Source organism: Triturus cristatus, chromosome 9 (assembly GCF_964204655.1).
Source record: "Triturus cristatus chromosome 9, aTriCri1.1, whole genome shotgun sequence".
Taxonomy (NCBI): domain Eukaryota; kingdom Metazoa; phylum Chordata; class Amphibia; order Caudata; family Salamandridae; genus Triturus; species Triturus cristatus.
Genome location: NC_140592.1, coordinates 557,991,020 through 558,007,934, shown reverse-complemented (window position 1 = coordinate 558,007,934; position 16,915 = coordinate 557,991,020). Strand labels below are relative to the sequence as shown.

General features: G+C 46.3%; 1 protein-coding gene across 6 annotated transcripts in view; it reads left to right on the top strand.

Moving 5' to 3' along the window:
• Window positions 1–16,915, top strand: part of FBXO46 (F-box protein 46) — a 166,827-nt gene that overhangs the window by 89,122 nt on the left and 60,790 nt on the right. The window contains exon 2 of one of the 6 annotated variants that reach the window (XM_085625559.1): window positions 3,726–3,826. The exons of the other annotated variants lie outside the window; for them this stretch is intronic. The gene's annotated coding sequence lies outside the window, so the exon portion shown is untranslated. The remainder of the gene's footprint in view (window positions 1–3,725; window positions 3,827–16,915) is intronic. 6 annotated transcript variants of the gene reach the window in all.

Genomic DNA, 16,915 nt, shown 5'->3' with positions numbered 1-16,915 from the left:
TTCCTCTTTGCTCTTGCTATTGAATCCCTGGCCTGTACCATTTGCTGCGATGCTCAGTTATGTAGCTGAAGATGAGGCTCATCGCTTGTGGATCGGATCACCTTTTACGCAGATTATCTCCTTTTTCTCACTGACCCATCCCAATCGGGCCCACTTGTACAAGAAATCCTGCGGCTCTTTGGGAAGGCTATGGCACTGCAAATAAACCTGGGTAAATCTCTCCTGGTCCCTGTTCCTGTACACGGGGACAGCAAAATGTATGACTAGCAAATAGAATACTACTGCATCGCCTCAATTAAAAAATTGCTAAAAACTCCTCTCTTTTTGTGAGGGTCAGGTTTTGTTTGTTTCCCCTTGCTCGCGCCGGGACACTCCTTGGAGTAGCCGTGCGCGCTATGAAATTAAATAACATAACAATTTCAAATATCTGGGCGGGGGTGGTCCATGTTTCACCTTGCCTGAGCTCACGCGTAGCCTTAACCTCAATACTCTCCTCTGAACCCCGAAAATCAGCCTCACTGCCTGGTCAACCTTGCCCCTTAATTTTCTTGGGAGAATTGCCATTGTGAAGATTGTGGCTTCCTCGTTTTCTATACACAATTCAAAATTTTTCACTACAATTCCCTAACAGTTGGTTTATTGATGTTGCAACTAGATTCTGGGTCTTCCTCTGGGGTGGTTGTCCCTCTCGCATTGCATTGTTGTCAATCGATATAGACCACCTATCCCTCTCCACACCGCAGAGTTTACAAACAATCTTTCTAGTGTGGCGAGTAGCCAGCAGACTCTTAGTATGGGACAGGAAATGTACCCACCAGACGTCTCTTTGGAGGGGAAGCTGACTTAACTCACAATGCAGGACTGGAGGGATTCCAACAATGGGACCAGATTGGTATTACTACCTTTGGCGATGTCTGGGGTTCTTACATGTACTCCTTCGCAGAGCTGCAGGCGCAATTGGACTGTCCCAGTCACAGTTCCATGATCCTTGCAAGTAAAGTATGCACTTTGCCACCTTTACTCTTACACTTGGTCGTCGGAGGATTTCTGTACTATACCACTCCCTGATGTACAATGCCCCTGAGATCTGTCAGAGATGGGATGGCTGGGTGAGGGAGGTGAAGGACATTGAATGGTGGACATAAGGGGTTAATGTTTACGTGGGTGCCAAGACTTGGAGATAATTAAGGTTTTCAGACTTTTATATAATTTAAAAACCTCTAATTATATCACTTTTTATGGCTCATAACGGCTTTGTCACGTTCACGTTTTAAAAAAAAAAACAGTTTTTTTTAGTTTGGTCTGGATGTAGGAACGTAAGAGAAGGAGCCTGTTTGTTTATATTGTTTGCCAACTTGTTTTTGTTTTAGTCCTGTGTTGGTGAAATGGAAGGCTACGAAGTTTTTAGTACTGTATGAAGTTTTGAATATTTTCAAGAATAAACTGCATTTTTAATCGAAAGCGTGTGACTCCATATTATTTGTTTTGGAATGATGTCCTCCTATAACCATTGTATCTGTTTTTTCTTTACTATATGCACAATCAAGTGTCAAATACGTGTTTTTCGATTTTGATAAACGAGGTCCTTCTATTTTCTTCTCTTGGCATTCAAGAAATTAATTGTTGGTGATCTGTGTTGATGTAGTTGAATATATCGACTTTTAGAGCATCTATAGAAATGCTCTTCAAATATTCAGAGGGAAAAGATAAATATAAGCAGTTGAATTGTATAGATGTTGATTGGTGCGCCTTGCGAGTTAGAAATGACGGAACCCATTTGGCTCCTGATCGACTCGAAGTGTTACGGCCGAGAGGAATGAAGACTGGTTTCGAATGGTGAGTTCGTAGCTACACACAGACAAAGACGTGTAATACTAAGTTCTGTGTGTGGCGTTCTATTGGCGGGTACCCAGGCTGGGGAGGACGTTACATAGAGTAACTTAAACTAGCTTGAATTTTTTTTTCATTTCATACTGAGGATGCACTTGTGGTTCTAACCTCCCTAGAGGCAGTATTTAAATGTGTGATGGAATTGGAGAGGGGTTAAACTGTTTGGAGCCCTCATGAATGTAGATCGCAGTGTACGTTTTATTAGTAGAGGCCTTGTCCCAGTTTAGGTGGATGAGATCTCAGACCAAGAGAGGAGAAAGTATGAATCAAATTAATGATTGATTTCCATTCTGTCTCCTTCCATAGCTGCTGTTTAGAAGCAATATATTTGTTGATACGTGTACTTGCGCTAAGCTTGTAATCTTTCTATTTGTTGGTAGTGTCTTAGTGCAAGTAATTAAAAAGATATGTATTGCACTAAATACATATGTAGCAGACATTAATTTTAAGTTGGCAAAGATATAAAGCGGTCATCCACTATTTAGTGAAAAATAATTCATAGAAGTGATGCATCTCTCTAGTGAAGTTATATTAATACCAAACAGTTCACCAGAATACAAGATTTTATAACCTACCTCAAATTATTATGGTATTTAGAAATTGCTAAAGGAAAACGTGTTAAGATATGCTTGTTTTTATACTGCCTTGGAATGCCTGCCTTCAGAGGAAATAACTGTTATGAAATTATTTTGAATCCTGATGTTGGTTCTGTTTAGGGTTGTAGAGATTAAGCTCTGCATCGATGCAATAAGAAGAAACTGTACTGGTGATATCCATTTGTATGTAATAATGACAAATATGGATGACCCAATTGTGAATGTGAGTGAGCGTTATGAGCCATAAAAACCGAGGAATTATGGTTTGTAAATTGTATAACGAGTACTTTTGGGTTGACCCAAAGAGACTTTTGGAAAGAATTTCGGTTAAGAATCAAAAGGGTAGTTATTTGTTGTAAATGCATTGTCAAGATAAATGATAAAAAATAATAGTGAAAAATGTGTAATCTTGAGTGAAAAGTCAGGGTGTACAAAAATTTAGCTGTGAACACTATAGGTTTAAATATGTTTGAAGTTTCCTTTGGGGACCTTTCTCTGTTCTTAAGAATCCCGATTTGTTCTTACTGTGTTGTAATGATTTCTGATGTAAAATGATGTGAAGTAACCGCTAACATGCCTTCCTGTAAGACCACCAATCTCGCATGATAGCCAAGGCCTCCCAAAACTGCCCTGGCCAACATTGAAACTGAACGACTATTGTCCTTCCATGATAACAAGAACTAAGCTTTTATACTTGTTGAGGTCTCCGCATTTTATGATATCATAGACCATGACATAATACTGTGTAGACTAAAATGTTTTGCCGGAGTGGAGGGGGTCCACATTCACATGGACTAAACCCTTAATTTCTACCCATTGCAAACTAATTTTGTATGAGTCAACAGAATCTCCAACAATGCACTGTAATTTGTGGATTATCACACAGCTCCTCTTCTCTGGTTTGCTCTTTATGGTCTGTGCACCTCCCCACGACTCCTCTAACCGTATCAGTTTGATCTACAAGTGTATGCCAAAGACGCTCAAATTAATTTCAATCTGTAAAACAAGCCACTGAACTGTATAGCTTCACATTTCGAACCATGTTCTCTACTGCATTAAACGGAGATGACCCTGATCAAGACCTCAGTTTGCCCTTCGTTCAGACGGAGGAAGAACCGAATCCAAATTGATCCCCCTTCAAATGGCACTTTTCTCTTTGTGCCACCCTGAAAGTGTACCACGCTCAAAGTACAAAACATGGAAGCCTTGTTAAATTCAAAGATGTCCTTCTTTCCTCAGGTAATGAGGTTGTCCATGCCATCAATCTACAGCTTGCTGTCCTCTAGAGAAACACCCTGCTCCTATGCATGAAGCACCAGTTGGAGCTAACTGGATCCCCGGTAATGACTTGCTACTGCTACTAAATTGTGTTTTTAGTTCTTCCGGAGGACAATTGGATTAAATATACATACAGACCGTACATAATTAATTTGAATTACAGTAAATCATAACATTAGACCTGCAGAGAGACACAACATGCAATTGATCTAAACAGGTTTAACAATAGATACATTATTCCATATGTATTCCTGAAGCGAAAACTAATGCTTCACTTTGAATTCCTTAATCCAACTGAATGCTGTACAGTTCTGTTGATATACACTCTAAACTTGAAGGATTAGTTCATACTTTAGATACATTAAAGTCCACATAGTATGTGTCTGGTACTATTACAAATATATTGTTCTTCGATCATACCCTTAACCAAATTCATGTAAATCAACCAAACCGACTAATTAATAGCCAAGCTTTGATAGCCAATTAGTGAGCAGGGCTCAAATCTTAAACCTTTCTTTCTAGCTCTCTTTCCTATACATTTATACAGACTGTCTTCCATATAGTAACAAAAAAAGTATAGAGCGAGCCACAGCTGATACAATGGTGGGTCAATGTTCCGTCATGCAGTAACCATACAGATTCTGGAAAAGACCATTGCTAAAGACAAAGTATAGCAGATGACTGGATCTGACAAAGTCACCTCCTCTACTGCAAGCAGAATAAATTAGAGGGTTGGACCAATGCAAAATGGTGCCCAAAAAGTCCCCGATCTTTCCCAGTACTCAGCCAGTTTAGACCATGTGGCATACATATGAAATATTTCTGTTTCAGTAATGCCGCAACTTGGCAGTGAGAATTCGGGTGCCTCTCCCAATTAAAGTCTTAAATGGGTTTATATTATATATTGTTTTGAATCTTTAGATGGTAGTGCTGTGTGGCTGATGTTTACAGATTCCTGGAAGTATGCTCTGCTTTAATCAATCCCTAATCTGTCTGTGCACCTGACTGACTGTGAGTAAATATTGTCTGGTTTGAAATCAGAGAAGTGATGATTTAAGACCTTTGCCCTCCTTCCAGTTACCAAGGAATATAGTATTTTTATCTTTATAAATGATAACTGTCTTGCATCCAGTTTAAAAAAGAAGCTTCTAATCTGAAGGAATTTAAAGAGACTATGCTTTCCAAGGTTGAATTTTTCCTGCAAGTAGTAAAATTCACTAAGTTGCCCTTCTACAAAAAAAAAACCTCAATTTCCCTAACCCCAGCTTGCTTCCACGATTAACATTACTGTTCTAAATTGGTTCTCTGGTTGGTAGAGGTATGCGCCCTCTTCAAGCAGGGACCACAATCCTAGTCATGGAAGTCAGACAACCTAAATTAACCTGTGCTCACCCTCCGGTAGCTTGGCACAGAGCAGTCAGGCTTAACTTAAGAGGCAATGTGTAAAGTATTTGTGCTACATTCGAATTACAGAAAATTCCACAAAAAGACTCCACACCAGTTTAGAAAAGTAGAGGATATTTAGCTGAGTAAAACAAGACCAAACCGACACAAATCCAATAAGTAGAACTCGAGATATGAATTTGCAAAGAATAAACTGCAATAGAGTGACTTTAAGTCAATGTCACTTGAGGTCACGCTAGACTGGGATAAATTCAGAGTTTCAGGCTGACCGCGATGGAGGGCAGGCCGGCTACAGGACCCATGCAGGGCGTGCTGAAAAAGTACCTTGGATGGAGCAGGCGTCGAAGACTCGATGTGTCTGTTTCAATTCGCGCAGTCTGGTCGATGCATCGAAGTTTGGCCTCGCAGTTGGGCCCTGCGTCGTCTAACCCTTACAATGCAGATAAACAGCTTCTGGACCCTCTTTCAAGGGCAAGGACTGGATTTGGCACCTCTTGGCAGGGCAGAACTCAGAGTTGGCAGAGTCCAGCAGCATGTGCAGGGTTGAAGGAAGTCTTTGATGGCCCTGAGGCTTCAAGAACAGGAGGCAGGTTAGCAAGCCCTTGGAGACCTGGGTGCAAGGATGTAGAAAGCAGGTCCAGTCCTACTCACCCCCAAGCAAGAAGCAGCAGGCCAACACAGTAAAGCAGGCAGCAAAGTGGTAGTCCCTTCTGCAGCACAGCAGCTCTTCCTCACAGAATGTCCTTGGTTCCAGCAAAGTTCTGATTTGGTTGTGTAAGGGGTCCATTACTTATACTTAGTTGTGCCTTTTGAAGTGGGGGAGACTTCAGAGAGGCCTTTGAAGATCACAGGGTCCCTACCTTTTCTCCTACGGCTCCAGACTCGATACAGGGGGTATGCAGCTTTTTGTGTGGGGACGGGCACAGCCCTATTCAGGTGCAGATGTTTGCTCTTCCCTCCCATCAGCCTGGTAATGGGCCATCAGGATGCAAAAGTCACACCCCAGCTCCCTTTGTGTGATTGTCTAGAGGGAATGCACAAAGCCCAGCTGTCACTCAACCCAGACGTGTATTTAGAGGCACAGAAGGGTTAAAGTAAGAAAATAGTAACTTTTAAAAGGGGCATTTTCAGACTTATAATTTAAAATCTGACTTCGCCATAAGTTGTGAATTTAAATTGTGAGTCCAGACACACCAAACTCCAAATCTCTCTTTTCCCAATTGGAAATTACACTTAAAAGATGTTTTAAGGCAATCCCAATGTTGACCTATGGGAGACATGGGCCTTGTAGAAGGGAAAAAGAAATATGAGTTTTTCACTACCACGACATGTAGAACACAAAAGTACATGTCCTACCATGTAAATACACTGCACCTTGCCCATAGGGCTGCCTAGGGCCTACCTTAGGGGTGACCTGTATTTAATCGAAAGTAAGGTTTAGGCCTGGCAAGTAGGTTAACTTGCCAGATCAAAATGGCAGTTTAAAAATTCACACACAGGCTCTGCATTGGCATGCCTAAGACCCGTTTTAAAGGGCTACTGAAGTGGGTTGCACACTCTGTGCTGCAGGCCCACTAATATCATTTAATTTGCAGGCCCTGGGCACCTATAGTGCACTTTACTAGGGACTCGCAAGTAAATTAAATAAGCAAATTGTGGATAAGTCAATGTCCCCCCACTCCCACATTTTAGGGAGAGAGCACCTGCACTTAAGCACTGGTTAGCAGTGGTAAAATGCCCAAAGTACTAAAGTAAATAAAAACGAGGTCAGACAAAGGGGAACAGGAAGGCAACACGTTTTGGGTTGACCCTGCAGAAAGGGCCAGGCCCAGCGCTTACCTATCTTGAACTATAGTGGGGGTAAAGTGGCGAGTGCGGTGGGGGGGTATATTAATTGTATTTAGTGATAGTCGGCAAAATAACCATTTTAGATAATAATTTAATAGGCACTACCACTATCTTAAATCCAACTTTTTTGAAAATTGCTTTACTCCTGTAAATTTTAGTAAGGAACACAGAGGCCTCTTTTCCCAGACTGTATTCATAACTTACAGGGGTCCTATTTGGTTCAGACACCTGGGTCTCCCTCTATAACCAGATATTTCATATGCCCCAGCATAATACTATCTAAAAACAAGAATTTGCAATGCAATCTATCTCTCCTTTGGGACCTTATATGTATTTAGCTATGCAGCACATTAGCCTGGGTGCTGAAACCTCTACTGTTCTTTAACATGGAAAAAAAGTTCACACCAAAACTGCGTGACACGCCAGGTGTGGTAACGCATGGAGAGAAATATTGCCTTTCTGCGGGAAATGGTATAGTCCAAAGCTCTGTTTTTAATATAAAATCAGGGCCCTTGGTAGTCGTATAACTGAAAATACAAGGTTTGAAAAGAATATTATGGTCTACAGGTACTTGTGGAAGACCATTTCTATGGACTGGAATCTAGAGAATGCTAAAGTGAGTCTGGTATTTTACTGACCTCTGCTGTTTGTGTTCTATCAAGGATAAATAGAGGCAGTTGACCACAAAAAAAAAAAAGAAAATCCGTCAGCAGAAAGCAATTCTGGTATTTTACTGACCTCTACTGGCCGTTATCTATCAAGACCGTTAGCGGCAGTTCAACAAGCAGAAAGCAAATCTGGTATTTTACTGACCTTCACAGGGCGTTTTTAGGTCGAGCCTAGAGCAGCGCGCATGCGCTGTTTGCTCGACTTTTAGTAATGGGCTTTAGAAAGCTCACCTCACGCTTGTGTGTGTGCATTTGGTTTTGTCCCAGGCTATTGGCCTTTGCGTGCGTCTTTTTAACAAAGACCGCACGCAATTGGGCAAAGGCGTGCGCATGTCCCGCCTTTGCTCCGCCCACGGTCTATTGTGTGCGGTTACCCGCACAGGCACCATCTGGTTTAAATTATCGTGCCCAGACGCGTGCGCCATAATTCAAACCAGATGCCTCGCTGTGTTGCGCGCGCGCGCACCACTCGTTAGATCTGGTATGGAAACAGCTTTAGCTGTCTCGCCTTCACACACGGGCCGCTGGCGTGAAAAGGGTGAGACTTTGCAGTCTCTTCACAGTATTCCCTGCTTCTTGAAAAGCTTCACAAGACATCACATAATGTACACACCCGGCGCTCTGAATGTAGCCGAGTGTGTCGGAAAGGACAGGCCGAGACAATCTTTCACTACCTCTGGAAACACAGCATGCCACATCGAGGAAGCGTTCAAGTATAGTAGCCGAATTGTTCTAACAAGCCTTTCACAAGTGTCACGCTTCAGCCAAAACCTCTAATTTCTCATTGTCCCAGAAGGACGGCTACTAAATTTATTAAGTGTTTCCAGGTTCGTGGACTAGACACCTCGTCGCTTTTAAACAGTAGCGCAGTACAAGCTCGCAGACCACAAATGAATAATGTGATATTCTCTATTCTAATCCACCATTATACTTTTGGCTACTCGCCGAAAAGCACTTCGAAGCCTCGTAAGGGGTAGTAAGCACTATTTAAATACAACCGCAATTACATTCATGCAAACCCTGACGTAAAACTGAAGGGCAGACCAGTCCTTTTTTTGTATCCACAACATTCGGGCCGGACTGGCCTTAGCAGGCACCGGGCATTTCCCCGGTGGGCCGCTAGGTTTGGGGGCCGGTTTTGGACCCCTGGGGGCCGATTTTGTTACAGTGCCGTTTTTGCAGCATATCTGCAATATCTGCTGCTGTAACAAAATCGTCCAAAAGCGGCCGTGGCAAACAGTTCGGCCTCACCCACAAATCCCCAGGGGGGCGGCTGAACACTTTGCCAGGGCCGGTTTTGGTTCCCAGTCCGGCCCTGAACGACATGGCTGCAAATGCCGACCAAGCTCCATAGGAACTATATATTAGAGTGCATCACAAGGCCGGAGTTTTACAAATATGTGCGCAACTCTGAAATGAACGCGTACTACGTGAAGTCTACGGGAAACGTTGCGATTCTTAAATCCGCTTCTGCTGTTTTATTTTTTTAATTTAAAAAAAAAAAAAGGAAATTGTGATGTATGTCATGAATGCCACACATGGAATTTTACTATAACAGTTACTCCGATGCAAGGGGTTTGGGTGTTTATAGAGGGTTTGTTTCATACAAATGTGGTGCACAAACACAAAGTGGTGTGTTTTGGGGTGTTTGCCAATATTTGCAATGCCTGTCCCACATCGCGTGCACCTCTAAACCGAAGCATGTGTAATTCCCCAATTTTTAAGGATAAAATGGCCAGCGTTCACAATTAAAGTTACTTTCACGGGACTGAAATAGAAGGTAAGGGTGAAATTTCACACTAAGGCCTGTGATTAATGTTTTTTCGCTGCTAAAATGCAAGGTAGGGTTAATGGTTACATATATGTTAGGGAAACCTCAACACTGCAATCTCTCCATCACTGCTGCAACAGGAGCTTCTGATTTTTTTTTTTTAAAGATTCAGAGGTGCATGTGGCAGATAATCTGATTTTGGTTTCCTGTGTCCTTATGTGCATTCCTCTTTGTTATACTGATATAGTTCTCATAATGCTTAATACAATATTTTAAATTAATAAAATACTCGTAATTAAAGATTGTCAGAGCTTTTCTGCAGACGTTTAAACAAGGAAGAAAAACGTTCCACAGTGAAACAACATAAATACAGTCTCTCTGTCCTACACACATTATGTAACCGGCCACCCCACATAAGACCTTGTCTGGCATTATTCTTCCTTTTCTTTGCGACAGCCAGCTGTTAATGTCCTCTGGAACGGAAAGCAGAAAGTTGATTGCCAAAGGAAAACAGGCATTGGCATAGCCAATAGGTCTCGCCTTTGGGACATTATAAGTGTTTAGCCATTCAACAGTTAATGTTGCACCAAGGATATTGTGCTGCATGATTATATACTTATAAGGTCCCAAAGGCGAGACCTATTGGCTATGCCAATGCTTGTTCTATCAAGAGTTGAATAGAGGCAGTTGAACAGAAAAAAAAGTCCCTAAGCGGAAGCAGACCAGTCCTAGGGCTGATCTCCAGAGCCCACAAAGTACATACACATATAAGTATGTACTAAAGTGTATATACAAGTGGCTCTCTTTGTCCTTCTATAGTCACAGAGAAAACTGTTACAGACTGACTAGTTTATTATTTTTTATTTTTTTTATTAGAAACCGTTATTACACGATAAAATACAGACAAGGGCCTACAACCACCAAGGCCGACCGCTATAGAGCCCGAGGGCCCGCAATGCGACGCCACACATTCAAATGAACCAGAGGCAAAGTTCCCGGCAGTTCGTAAGCACATATAACAGGCCGTGGCCATAGGCCAGGAGCAATAGGAAAAAACAGTTTCCTTTTCTATTAAATACAAAACCGACACAAGGCAATGAGAGTCCGAAATAGCAGCGTGCTCTTCCCAGGACGGGGAACAACGTACAGTGTCCAAAGCAGTTCTTGTCTGGAAGCGGTAGTAGGGGGCAACGGGAAGACAAAACATGGAACACACCTCACACAATCCCGCAGAATGTGTGGCTAGGGGGACAAAGCAATATCGACCTCTAATAGCAGAGGCGGGGTGCAGATACGTCCACGATATAAATTCCATGGACCCCATACCTTAGTCCATTTCCCTGGCTTGCCTCTCGCCACATACACCGTCTTTTCCCTAAACATACACCAGTCCATATTCTCCTTCCATACCTCGATCGTGGGCGGCCTCGGGGAGCCCCACAGCTGTGCAATGTTATGCTTAGCCACCATGTACCCCAAAGTCACCCACTGCGTCTGTGCCGCAGTATAATCATTCGGTTCCCAGACATTCAACAAACACCTCCTAGCCTCTGGCAACAGAGCAACGTGCGTGACCTCCTCCATTACGGTGTGGATACCGTTCCAAAATCGCACAACCTCCGAACATTCCCACAAGATATGAAGAAAGGTACCCGGCAGGCCACATCCACGCTTACACAGTCCATCCCTCGAGTAACCCATACGCAGCAAACCGGGCCCCGTGACATACACTCTATGAAGGATCTTCAGCTGTACGAATCGTAAGCGGGCCGGGATCGCCACCTCTTTCGGGGAGGCCACCGCCGATACCCAGTCCTCATCGTCCAGTTCCAAGCCATCGCCCGTCCATGCCTCCCGCAGACAGAGAAGCAAGTCCGCGCAATCATTAATGAGTTTCTTATAAATCAGAGAAATAGTGCTGTCGGGCACGTAGCCATCCAACACTCTATCCTCCAGTGGGGAATACTCGGGGATAGCAGCAACGTCCGGAAAAACCGAACACAGCGCGTGGTAGACTTGCGCATACCGGAAGTACTCTCTATCATTTAATTTGTATTCAGTTTTAAGCATTTCAAACGTTTTGAAAGACCCCTTTGCCCAAAGATCACCCACCTTACATATACCAATCATATCCCATTTCTCAAAGCCTTTCGATCTCCACAAACAGGCCAACCGCCCGGAGGCATACAACGGCGTCGCCCGAGTCAAGCGATTCCCTCCACCCCATCGCAGCACTTGCCGCGTGCCACACACGTACCGCAACCCGCGTGGGTCCCGTCAACCGCGTGTCCGGGGTCACCGAGTACAGCGCCCTATTATAATCCCCACCCGGGAGCAGAAATGTATCCATCTCGAAGGCCGGATTCAAGGCAGGACCGTATATCCCATGGTTCACTGCCGCCAACTGAGACGCCCAATAGTATCGTTTAATATCGGGGAGGGCGACCCCCCCCCCCATCGTACCAAGGGAGCGTCAACTTGGCGAGAGCGTTCCGCGGCCGCCCGTCCCAAAACAGTTGGCGCTGAAGACCCTCCACCTCTCGAAAATAACGGGCTGGCACGACATCTAAAGTATTTTGCAAAGCATACAAGAAGCGAGGTAGCGACATCATTTTAAACAATGCCGCCCGTCCGAGCGGCGGAAGTCGTCGCCACCTCGCGACGTCGGCCTTCAATCGCTGGAGGGGAGGGAGAAGGTTTCGCTCATAGCGAACCGTGGGATCCAGAGAGATAAAGATTCCCAAATATTTGAACCCCAGTGTAGCAATCTGGATGGGGCAATCCCGTGGCAGGAGGGGGGCCTCGCCCCAGAGGACGTAAACACACGACTTGGCCCAGTTGATAACCAGGCCAGAGTTGCGACCAAAGGAATTCAGTACGTCCACCAATACGATTAGCGACTGTCGGGGAGAGGTGAGATACAGTAGGATGTCATCCGCGTAAAGGGAGACACGGTCTTCAAACTCCGGCGTCCATCTAATGCCTCGCAGCGACGGCTCCCAACGCAACCAGGCGGCGAGAGGCTCCAAAGAAAGTGCAAAGAGAAGGGGTGACAACGGACATCCCTGCCGCGTACCTCTCCCCAGTGCGAAGGGAGCCGACACCCTATCATTCACCACCACCTGAGCCAGTGGGTCAGCATATAGTAATTTTACCCAACCAATAAACTCTGGGCCGAACCCAAATTTCGCCAACACGGCCCAAATATACGGCCACTCAAGTGTTGAACGCCATAGTAGCATCTAAAGATGCCAATATGGCCGGCTCACGTATAAACCCCGCTCGAGCAAGCACGCCGTGCAACCGCCTCAAATTCAGAGCGGTATTCCGATGGGGTATGAAACCGGACTGATCCTGATGAATCAAGTCGCCCACGACCCGAACCAGTCGATTAGCCAGTACCTTAGCCAGAATTTTGGGTTCTGCGTTCAACAGCGAAATGGGCCTACAGGAGGCGCAGCGATCTCGCGGCTTCCCCTCTTTGTGTATCACAACTATGTTGGCGAGGTGTTGGTCAGGGGGGAGGAAGCCCGCCGCACGTGCCGCGAAAAACATGTCCCGGAGATACGGCGCTATCTTATCGGGACGCAACTTATATAGTTCGATGGGAAGACCATTAGGACCCACAGCCTTACCCGATGCGATCGAGCGAATGGCCAGGGCGATCTCATCTGATGACAACTTCGCCTCCATCAAAACACTGCATCAGCCTCCGATAGGGTTGGCAATGCAATGTCTCTAAGCAACAGATGAGAGTCCTCCTCCGAACGCACAGAAACCGGAGAGTATACCCCGCGGAAATAATCCGCGAAGCAGTCAACGATCTCCACCGGGTCAGTCACACGCACTCCATCCATTCTCTCCACAACGGGCACCACCCTGCTCGCTCTCTCCTTCTTATCCAACCAAGCAATCAACTTTCCGGCCTTATCCCCCACATCATACGGTCGTCCTTGCTGCTCTCTACTCATCCCTTTAGCGGCTTCCGTGACTAGCGCTCTATAATCTGATTGTTTGAGGCTGAAAACGTGCAATTTCTCATCAGTAACTCCCCGCTCCAAGTCCTCCTCCATTTCAGCTATTTCAGTTTCCAGGCGAACCACCTCTGCTCTCTCGCACCTCTAAGCATGGGAGATAAGGGACAAGGCCTGCCCCCTGATCACCACTTTATAAGCCTCCCATAGGGAGACGGCCGACGACACCGACCCCACATTATCATTGAAGTAGTGATCAGTGGACTTGACCAGTTCCGCGCGGATCTTAGGGTTACGTATATACCAGGGGCTAATGGGTGCCACTCTCCCCTCTGCCCCAGGGACAACCTTCAATTGCAACCATATAGGGGAATGGTCAGAAATACCTCGGGCTAAATGACGCACCTCCCCAATCATACCAGCTTGGATCGCCGGCATAAGCATGTAATCAAGTCTCGAGAGACTCCCATGGGCCCCCGAGTGAAAGGTATATTGCGCCTGTCCCGGGTGCATCAATCTCCAGCAATCTCCAAGTCCCAAAGTGTCCAAAAAGCCACCCAACCAGGCCTGAGCCCTAGGGAGATCCCTGGGGGGGTGACGGTCCTCCAACCCGGAGACAACAGCATTAAAGTCACCCCCCAACACCAGAACCCCCCCCAGGGAGTCCCAGGACCAAACGCCCCAAATCAGCAAATGTAGCCGTCTGTAACCCCGGAGGCACATACACAGCAACGAGCGAAACAGTCCTACCCTCCCATCTCCCCACCAGTGCCACATAGCGCCCCCTATCATCGTGAAGCACCTCGTCCACCTCCAAAGGGAGAGAGGCCCTAACCAAAATGCCCACTCCCCTAGAGCCAGAAGTGAAACCAGAGTGAGCGGCAAGGCGATAGCCCCTCCTATTTAGGGCATGGAAGGAGTTCCCAATCAAATGTGTCTCCTGCAGGAAAACCATGTCGGGCGAGATCCGTTTCAAAAACTGCAACACCACCCCGCGCTTGATCCTGTCTCCCAGTCCATTCACATTCCACGAAAGGATTCTCAATCCCCTACCCCCCATCCCACTCCCGTGCATGATACCCACATCCCAGAAAGCACAAACCGGATAAGTCAGCAGAGAACTTCACATTGCCCCTTGCGAAACAAACAAACAATCCCCAACAACCCCCCTCCCCCACAATCCCCAAACCACAACTCCCCCCCTCCCTGCACCCCTGCATGAGCCCAAACAGCCCCCCCAACTCGCAGTGTGCCTGTCGCCCTAACATATACCACAAAAAGGAGGAAAGGACCCCAATAAGCTCCCCACAACCCCCGGGCATTTGGAGGGCATATTGTGCCAAACTAGGGTCCAGTTGAGCCAAGGTACAAAACGTCACCAGTCCAGTCCATCACCAGGAACCAAGTTCTAGTCCTGCTACACCAAATCCCGTCCGCTCTCTGCCGTCCGACTGTCTCGATCCTGTCCCCGAGGCAGGGCATCCAACCAGTCTCCAACCGCCTCCGGCCGGTCGAAAAAGTGTGAGCGACCCCGGAACTCAACCCGCAGCCTTGCCGGGAATAACATCGCATATTTCAGCTCCATGTCCCTCAAGCGCCGTTTGACGCCCAAAAATCCCAGCCGTTGTTTTTGGACCGCTGCGTGAAGTCCGGGTAAAAGCTGACGTTAGAATTCTCAAACTTCAGTGGCCCGGCCACCCTCGACGCCTGAAGGATAGCATCCCTATCCCGAAAGTTAAATAGCTGGGCGATTATAGGCCGTGGGGGAGCACCCACTTTGGGCGCACCACCCGGAATCCTGTGGGCCCGCTCCACCGCAAAGAACTTGCTCAGTCCCTTGGGCGCGAGACGATTGGTCACCAGGTCCTCCACAAAAAGATCCGCAGCAGATTCCTCCAATCTTTCCGGCACTCCAATGATACGAACGTTGTTCCGTCTAGCCCTGCTTTCGGAGTCCTCAAGTCGACGGTCCGTCAGGTCACTGGCTAGCCGCAACCTACGGACCTCCGTCTGCAGGGCGGCCACGTCCACAGTTAAGCTCGACGCCGCTTGACTCAAGGAGTCGACCCGCTCGTTAGTCTTGGACAGGTCTGCCCTGACCAAATTCACATCGATCAGGACCGCATCCAATTTATGAGCCAGGGTATCAAACTGCTGACCCACAGCGGTCTTCATCTCCTCAATGGCGCCCATGACGTCCAGCAAAGTCAATTCTGACGATGGGTCTGAGACCTCTTTAGACCTCTCAGGCGATTTATGCGAGCCACTAGGTGATCCCTTTGCCTGCGCATATCGATCCATATTATTGACCTGGGTATAGGCACCCCTCCGGGTTGACTTGGGTTTCGACTTGTCTCCATCTAGTCTCGCCGCCATCGTCCGGAGGCCACCAAGGTTGGCACCCGCCCGCACCAGGAAAAAGGGAACCAGGTGGCTAATTCAATTGAACACAGCCGTCGCCGACAGTAAGCCCATGTAGAGTCCGAGAGTCAGGCCAGACACTCCGCCGTCCGCACCCCTCTGAAGCACCAAAGTATCTCAGCCGATCTCAGAAAACAAGCTTGAAAACGAAAGTTAAAGTGCGGGGTCCGTGACAGGTCAAGCCCAGCCAGCCGCTGTTGTTCACTTCGTACCCGGGCACTTCACCAGCTCGAGATCGGGACCAAGGCAAGAGCAGGCCGAAAACTTCGGAGTGCAACCATTCCGGCTCCCGGCGTCCGATCTGGATTTGGAAAACGGGTGGCACCTCAGCGCAAGTTAATCTGCAAAAGCCCGTCAAATAAACCAGGATTAAGTCAGGATAGACGTGGGAGGTTGCGGAGGCCCTCGAGAGCCGTAAGCCTACGTGGCCATCTTGGTTGCGCGCTAGGCTCCTCCCTCGACTGACTAGTTTATTGAATCATTTTGTACCGATGTTCTAATGGAATTGCCCTAAACGGGTACAATATTGTGGATGAAATTTTTTATCATATTGCAATACTCGATTGTTACATGTTGATTGCTCATCTGCTTTAAATTATTTGTGAGCTTAGTAAAGAGTTTTAGTTTAACGCATCTTACTGCCCCCCCCCCCCCCAAGTACGTGGCACAGTCTTTCCACCACCTGTAAAGTGGGAATTCGGAACGATCTGTGTCTTAGCGCTGTTTAACTGATAACCACTGACTTTCTCAAACTGAGACTTTTCCATTTCATGCAATGCAGTTTCTACAATTAATAACACGACTGCATATACCAGCAATTTACCTGGTTGTCCTCTTAATACAGGAGCCTTTATCCTCTGATTTCTCAGTAAGTGCTGCAGGGTATTCTAATATCCGACTCCAGTCCCATGAAATTTAGTCTAGCTATGGGATTGCTATACAGAATCTGTATTGCTCCTTTAAATATTGATCTCAATTCTATTCTGACCATAGGCCTGCATGACTCTGCTTTTTCCATATCAAGGACGATCATTGCCAATGGAATACGGTGTATTTAAGCCTTAT